The sequence below is a fragment of the Grammomys surdaster genome, unplaced genomic scaffold (genome assembly GCF_004785775.1).
Source record: "Grammomys surdaster isolate TR1022 unplaced genomic scaffold, NIH_TR_1.0 261, whole genome shotgun sequence".
Taxonomy (NCBI): domain Eukaryota; kingdom Metazoa; phylum Chordata; class Mammalia; order Rodentia; family Muridae; genus Grammomys; species Grammomys surdaster.
Window position 1 is genome coordinate 2,661,976 of NW_021604702.1, and position 8,420 is coordinate 2,670,395.

General features: G+C 39.0%; 1 non-coding gene across 1 annotated transcript; it reads right to left on the minus strand.

Moving 5' to 3' along the window:
- Positions 1-1,819: 1,819 nt before the first annotated feature.
- On the minus strand, positions 1,820-1,953 carry LOC114627919. The gene has a single exon (XR_003712422.1). It is a non-coding gene; the product is annotated as a small nucleolar RNA SNORA17 (small nucleolar RNA).
- Positions 1,954-8,420: the final 6,467 nt, after the last annotated feature.

Below are 8,420 nucleotides of genomic sequence, written 5' to 3' on the forward strand. Positions count from 1 at the left end.
TTCCTTTATTCAATTTTTTTAAACTTTGTATTGGTTCTTTGTATTGTGAGGTTCACATCATGCACCTCAATGCCAGTCATCTTCCCCTCTCCTTGTATCCTCCACCCTTACAACCTCCTCCCCAACAGATGGAAAAAAAAATCTCATTGTGGAAGCTGTACTATGTCACAGTGTATCCCACAGTATAACCATTTGTCCACACTTCTTTGCTTGCTAATGTTTATTGCAATGACTCATTGGTCTGGTACAAGCTTCTGCTACTATCAACACTGGAAGCTCACTGGGACTCCTCTCGAATAGCCTGTGGTTGTCCTGTTTCATTGATGTTCTGTTGTTTTGAGTCTGTAGGACTTGCCTCTTCAAGTACTACAGCAGTTCATCAATGAGTTAGATGTTAGGCTGGACCAATTCAAAGTCCTGGATTTGGGACTGAGAAGTGTCTGAGCTGGTCAGATCACCAGTTCTCCTGAACTCACACTACCAGGCTGAGTTTTCCTGCCCCGCCCCACCTGGCCCATTCAATGCCTCCACCAGCAAGGGGCAAAGCCAGTTCTTCTGCTCTCATGATCTCAGGGCCAGTTCACCTGCAAACCCTGCGACCAGGGTCAGCTCTACTGTGTGCCCAGGTGAGTGAAGAACCTGGTCTCCTCAGTGCTGCAGCAGATGACAGGCAGAGTATGCTCTCCTGCTCTTATAACCTAGTCATGGCCATCTCCCTGGCTTGTAGCAGGTGGTGAGGGCAAAAGAAAGAAAGAGGTTCCCTCCCTTGCCCATGGCACTCCAAAGTAGACCAGAGAGAGAGACAAATCTCCCATGTTCATACCTTCAGAGCCAGCTTACCCCAAACCCCCACATCCAGGGCTTCACTGCCCAGGTAAGATGCTGTGCCTGTTCTCCCAGGAGCTACAGTAAGTGAGGGGCAGACCCAGCTCTCCCACTCTGATGGCCCCCAAAACCTGCTCTCCTGCCTGCTTGTTGTAGATGGCAAAGGGCAATGGGTGGGACATTTCTCCCTTGCTCACATCACTGTAGGGTAGACAAGAAGTAGAGCCAGCTCTCCCACAGGGTCAGCTCACCTGTAACTCCTGCTACCAAGGTCAGCTCTACTGTGCCTTCTGGACAATGTGTGGGCCCACTGCTCTCAAGAGTACTAAAGATCTCTAGGGGCAGAGACAGCACTCCCAAGATTCCCAAGCAAAGGGTGAAGCCAGTTCTGCATAGCCCTCAGGTATCAATATGTCCCTTGTGGCAGCCCAGACCAAGGATGTCTGCCCAGTCTTTGGTGGTAGTAGACCCGTGCTGCTGCAGGCCACAAAGCCAGATGTGGTCCCAGGTGGCATATCCAGGACCCCACCACAGTCTCAGGTGGCATCACCGGCTACATGCAGCAGCCATTCCTTACTACCCTTGAGTCTCCGGTTCTGCCTCTCTTCACTGTGCCCACATCCCTCTGTTTCTCGTCCTCTTCCATCTCTCCACCATTTATTTGCTACTCTCACTGATACCCAGGGTCTCTAAGTGTCTAAAGTCATCTCATGAGTGGTCTCAGAAGCGCTATGCCCAACCTGTGCATTATGGCATAGGAGTCATCTCATGCATGCTCTATGCTAGGTCTCTGTCAGGGCCCCTAATGCCAAATGGTAGTCTTCTCCACCTCGCTCCTAGTCCAGTCTCACTCACATGTCCCCATGCAGGGATCCTCTATATTCGACTCACTCATACCAGGAGGCCTTGGTCCTAGGCAGGCTTGATCCCCTCTCTTCCCTAGAAGCCCATCCAGGCTTGTGCAGTGCCAGACTTGGGGTTACTTTTTTCAGGGAATGTTAGGCTACTAATCATTCAGCTGTTCACAGGTCAGAACACTGAACATAGACATAGCCTTTTTCCTCTCTGCCACCTACTGATGCAATAATGTGACACAACAGTCACACCTGCAATGCCTCTAGGGCCAATGCCTTTATTCCGTTTCTTATTCTGTTTATCTCCTTGAACACAGGACTTAGCTCCATTCCAATTCCTGGTGCCCATTTTCTCCTCTATCTTTATTTTCACTTGCTCCACTTGTTCTTTTTTGTTATTAATCTCCATTAGAGGAAACACTAACAACCACAAAACAGTCAATATTAGGCTGTTTTGAAATTTTCTCAGCCAATAGAATTAATTGAAAACTCTTCACTTTAGCCCCACACACACTTCTGACAAAGGCAAAAAGCACCCACATTCTTCACCAAAATATATCTAGGCAACATACTAAAATCCTTCTCTGAAACTTCTGGAGCTTGGCCCCCATAGTTCAAATCACCCACAGCACCATTGTCTCCCTTGCTCCTACTAGAATGGCCCCTTAAGCCCCACTTGAAGTGTTCAACTGCTGTTCTAATACAAACTCCCAAAATCCACATTCCTCCGAACAAAAACATGATCAAACCTATCACAGCAATGCCTCCAGTCCCTGGTACCAACTTCCATCTTAGTTAGCGTTTTATTGCTGTGAAGGCACACCATGACCAAGGCAAAAACTACATATGAAAATATTTAATTGGGGCTGGCTTATATTTTCAGAGGTTTAGTCTATTATCATCATGGCGGGAAACATGTAAATGTGTGGGCAGACATGGTGCTGGAGAGCTGAGGGTTCTAACTCTTGATCCGCAGGCAGAAGGGAGAGGATAAGAAAAATTGTCTCCAACAAAGCCAAACCTACTCCAACAAGACCACACTTACTAAAGGGCCTATGAGGGTCATTTTTATTCAGATCACCACAATCACCAATTGCAATCACATATCTTGCTTTGGAGAGCAAGTCGCTAGGCACTGCTGGCACAACTATCAAGGTCTTCTCTCATCCTGGCCAATGTACACCGTCTGTACAATACCTGAGTCCATTTCTTCTTAAGACTTACACACACACACACACACACACACACACATTCATACTCACACACACTAACAGTACTGATAAGTCACTAATCTGGACTTATCAGATCCATAGTAGGACTCTAGAGACAAAGTTATTTATTTAATGTGCTTCTTTAGTTCTAGATTGTCATCAAACCTAAGACACATGTTCACTTTAGCAGCATCAAGATACAGAGGAGGATATGCACTGTTTAACATCAAAGGTGTACTTACATTATGTCCATTTTCTTCTCTAGGAGGCTCCCCTATTTGTTTTGTTGTGGGTTGGTGGTGGTGGTGGTTTGGTTTGGTTTGGTTTGGTTTGGTTTGGTTTGGTTTGGTTTGGTTTGGTTTGGTTTGGTTTGGGGTTGTGTTTGTTTTGTCTTCTTGGGTTTCATTATTTATGAAACAGAGATAAGAAGAGGTTCCTTTTGTCTTAAAACATTTTGATTTCTCATTTTTGCTAATTGAAAGTTAAGAATTAAATGATTGAGCTACTGATGGAGAACAGAGGTCAGCATCTAAAGGTTAGCAGAGGAGTGAATATGTTTAATAGTAAAAATAGATTTTGGATCCCCCACTTACTGTTTTGATAAAGTCGACTATGTATCACAAAGGTAAGTTATTCTAATAATGGAGAGAGAACATGAAACAAACCAAAGAAAATAATAGTACAATAAAACAAGACCACTATTCAATCAAATAACAATCCAACTGAGCTAGGCTCTGTTTGTTATGCATTGCTGATAGTATAACTAAATAAAACAATGACCGAGTGGGTCCCTTTGTTCTCTCCCTCTCCTTGGATTCCAGGGGACTACAGGAGAGCCTGCTGATATGCCCAGCTTCATTCTTAGTTGCTATCACTTTTGTTTCTGCTGTAGCCTTACAGCTGGCCAGTCTCTTTCCTTTTAAATGAACTGCCTCTCTTCTATACATATCACAAATTATAAATATGCATATACATTTGTTTAGTTCTTTTTAATTCTGTGTATCCTTAAGGTCTATGAGACAATCTATAATTTTTAAAAGTAACCACAATGTTTTAAATAATGTATACTAAATTAATAGGTAAATAATACTAAATATATATATTTAAATATATATTTTATATATATAAACATATATATTTAGTATTATTTACCTATTAATTTTAAATATATAAATATATATATTTAAATATATATATATTTAACAAAATTTTTAAGAGTTCTCTGGTTCAGTTGCATCACCTATCTACTTCAAAAGTTGTCAAGAAGCATCATAAAGCAAAATTAGTATTGTAAAAAACAGTTAGACGCTACTTCCACATTAAAGGAGTCAATAAGGGGTAGCTATTTTAATGTACTCTACTATTGTTATTTAATTTGCCTTACAATAGTTCCGTAAAGTAACATTGACAGGTATGCCCACCTCAGTACCATCAAGAACATAAGTGGTTCTGGGCATCCCACCTCGTGTTTCTTTCTCTTACTTCAGTGCCTTTGTGAGGACACAACAGACAACTCTTTAATGGCTAGCCAGTCTTCACTCATTCAACAAGAATGCTCTCAAAAAGAAATGAACATCAAAGCGCAAGAACCATAGAACTTCAATTACACATGACTGGAAAAGAGCCCCTCCACAATACACTATAATCAAAATATCAAAAATACAAAACAAAGAAACAACAATAAACCTGAAACAAAATACCACTGATCCACAAAGAAAAACACATCAGAAAAGTATGATATCATTCACTCCAACCTAAAAGCCAAGGAAAGCAGGGAATGCTATATTTCAAGCCATGAAGGTGCGTAACTACCAATGAGGATTGCTATATACTGAAAATGTATGTTTTAAAACTGATAGAAAAATAAAGAAATATCAAGAGAAACATGAACTACAACCACTTATGGCCACCACACCAGTGCTGCAGAACATACTGAAAGGACTAATATACACAAAGGGAGGTGTAAAGAAATGAAAGGAACATTCTCATTCAGGGGAGGACAGGGAGAACAGTGGGAAAGACCAATGAGCAAAAGAGATCGGGGAAGGAATCTAGATCAACACAGTGACTGAGCAAACACCTGATATTAAAAGCGAGAAAAAAAGAATAAACAGTAATTCAACGGACTGCACAGAAAAAGCTGGTAAACAACTCCTAACAACCTGAAATGTGAGCGGCCTCAATGCAGCAGTAGAGAAATGCAGGTGAGCTCATGGGACTTACAAACCACTTATAACAAGTTTTTGTCTCCCAGAAACATAATTTATTGATAGGTATATCTAAAGACGAATAGGCAAAGAATAGAAGTCAATTAATTTATCAAGTAAGCTGAAAACAAGCTGGTGTGGCTATTTTGATATCAATTAAATAGACCTCAGATCAAAACTCATCAGAAGAGATGAAGTAAGCTACTATATTATTAATAAGAGAAATAGTTCATCGAGAATATATACAATTGTAAGAATATGCAACAGATGCTAAGATGACAAATTTTGTTTAAAAAAAAAAAACGATGGGTATAAATGATCAGAACAACCCTGGTAAAATTAACAGTGGGTGATTTCAATCTATTTGCATCTCTGTATAGGTGGTCCAGACTAAAAATCAACAAAGAAATTTCATAGATAAAATGGATTTTTTTTTAGACCGAATGTGCGTTCTCAATAGCCCATGGAACCTTCTTTAAAATAGACTTTTTTCAAAGACAAAGAGCAAGTCTTAACAAACAAAGGAATTCAAATAACTCACTGTATTATCAATACTCCTGGATAATAATAATCTTGGATAATAATAAAAATAATAATAGTAATCTCTGAAGAAACTGCAGGTGAAATTCTAAAATTTCTAGAATTAAATAAAAATGAAAGTACAAATATAGTATATAGACAATGTGATACTAACTGGAAATTTTGTAGTTATGAGTTCTTTAATTAGAAAATCAGAAAGATATAAATAGCTCAGTGATGCACCTCAAGACTTTAGGAAAACAGTACCAATCCAAATCCAAAAGTGGTATGTTACAATAAACAATAAAAATAAAAGAAGATATTAATGAAATGGAAACTAAGTAAAGAACACAGAGTTAATCAAACAAAAGGTTGATTTTCTTGAAAAACATACAAAACCAACAAACTCCTAGCCAAACTAAACAAAAGAGAAAGACACAAGTCAATAATATCACAGATGGATAGTGATTTTTTTTTTGGCAGAAATGACATTGTAAAACTGGTTATATTTCCGAAGCAAACTCCAGATAATTTGACACAGTACAACTTCAGTGTTGGTCTTTAATAACTAGAAAACAATCTCAAAATTCATTTAGGAATGGCAAAGACAACAAATTTCAAAGAAGTGCAGAGGACCATCAGGGAATGGTTTGAAAGGAGAGGAAGGTTGTAAGAGCTGGAGGAGTTTTCTGTGAGGTTTGTCTCTAAGTGGTTCCAGAAGCTGCACCCATGAAGTCTCACCAGCATGATTGCTAAGCATCATCTAAACATGGACAGTAGGCGTGCCAAAGTAGACAAGTAAGAGCTCAGGAGACTTCAACCCTGCAGAAGAACTACTGGCAACTAAGAGATGCTGAAAGTGGGAGAAATAGTCTTCCCCAGAGAAGAACATTCCAGTTGGTTATCCAATACCAAAGAGGCACCCCTGTAAAAGTACATACAAGTAACATTATATAGAACAAGCATGTTGGACTTATATATTTAAAAATATATATGTATATACATGTAACAAAATTTGATGAAAAAGGGCCAATGAATTTGAAGAAGAGTGAGAAAGTATATGGGCGAGTTTAGAGGAAGAAGAAAAATGAAGCCAATTATGTAATAATGTTATAATATCAAAAAGTAAGAGATGTATGTCTTAAAGACACTAAAGAATAGAAGAAGACATTAAAATTATGGAAAGACATCTCCTTTTTATTTTAATGGCAGAAAAAATATTGTAAAACTGGTTTATTTGCCAAAAGCAAACTACAAATTTGACACAGTAAAATTTGAATGCCGTTCTTCAAAAAACCAGAAAAAAAATTTAAAATTCATTTAGCAGTGCCAAAGACCAGAGACAGCAGAAACCACTCTAAGCAGAAAGTGATGCAGAAACTATCACAATACCTAATCTCCAATATACTGCAGAGCCATCACAATAAAAAAAATATGATGGTGGCATAAAAACAGATATGTAGACCTATGAAAGATAGGATTCATTTAAAAAGCTGCACAGCTACACATACTTAGTTTTCAACAAAGACATCAACAATGTGCAATGTGGAAGGAAAACCTCTTCAATAAATGGTTCTGGGAAAACTGGATATCTACATGTTAAAGAGTGAAGCTACAGTCACAGTTCTCATCCTAAAAAACACCAATTCAAATTGATCTAAAATCTTAATATACAACCAGAAACTGAAATTATTACAAGAAAACAGAGAGAAAACACTTCAAAATATAGATACAGTCAAAGAATTTCCGTAAAGGACCACACTAGAACAAGAAATGATAAAAATTGACATGTCAGATAAGATCTAGAAAATCAAAAATATATGCACAGCAAAGGAAATATTTACCAGAGCAAAGACTGCATACATCAAGGAAAACATCTTTGCCAACTATAAAGCAGATGAAAAATTAATACTGAGTGTATATAAAGAGCTGAAAAATTAAACATCTAAAACCAAATCATCCAGTCTATAAATGACTGATTCAATAGACCAGTGGTTCTCAATCTTCCTAATACTGCGACCTTTTAATCCACTCCCTCATATTGTAATGGCCCTCAGTGATAAAATTATTTCATTGCTACATCATAGCTATAATCTTGCTACTGTTATGAACTGTAATGTAAGTATTTGATACGCAGGATATCTGATATGTGACCCCTTTAGAGGTTGCAACACACAGGCTGAAATAGATGGTTTTCAAAAGAAGAAAGATGGTTAAGAGCACTGTCTGCTCTTCCAGAGGTCCTGAGTTAAATTCCTATTAACTACATGGTGGCTCATAACAATCTATACTGAGATCTGATGCCCTCTTCTAGCATGCAAGTGTACATGAAGATAGAGTACTCATGTGCATGAAATAAGTAAATAAATCCTTTTTTTAAAAAAAAAGTAGAGGAAAGAAACGATAATGAAATTCACAAGACATGAAAGTACAAGGAGAGACTATTTGTGTGGCCCCAACAAGAGGGAGGTGGTGGAAGCAGAAAGCAATGGTGACACTGAGGGATGAGTTACAATAAAACATAATGTGTATGAAAAAGTCATAATGAAACCCATACCTTGTGTGATAAATTAAGATGAGATTAATGGAGAGCAAAAGAGGAGGGGAGGAGAAAGGAGAGAGAGAGAAGTGAAGGGGAGGGAGAGGAGGGAAGGGAGCAAGGGAGAAAAGAAGAGAAGAAAAGAGAGGAAAGGGGAGAGGAGAGGTGGGGAGGAGGGGAGGTAAAGGGAGGGGTGGGTGGAGGGTGGGGAGGGGAGAAGAGGAGGGGAGAAGAGGAGGGGAGAAGAGGAGAGGAGCAGAGGAGG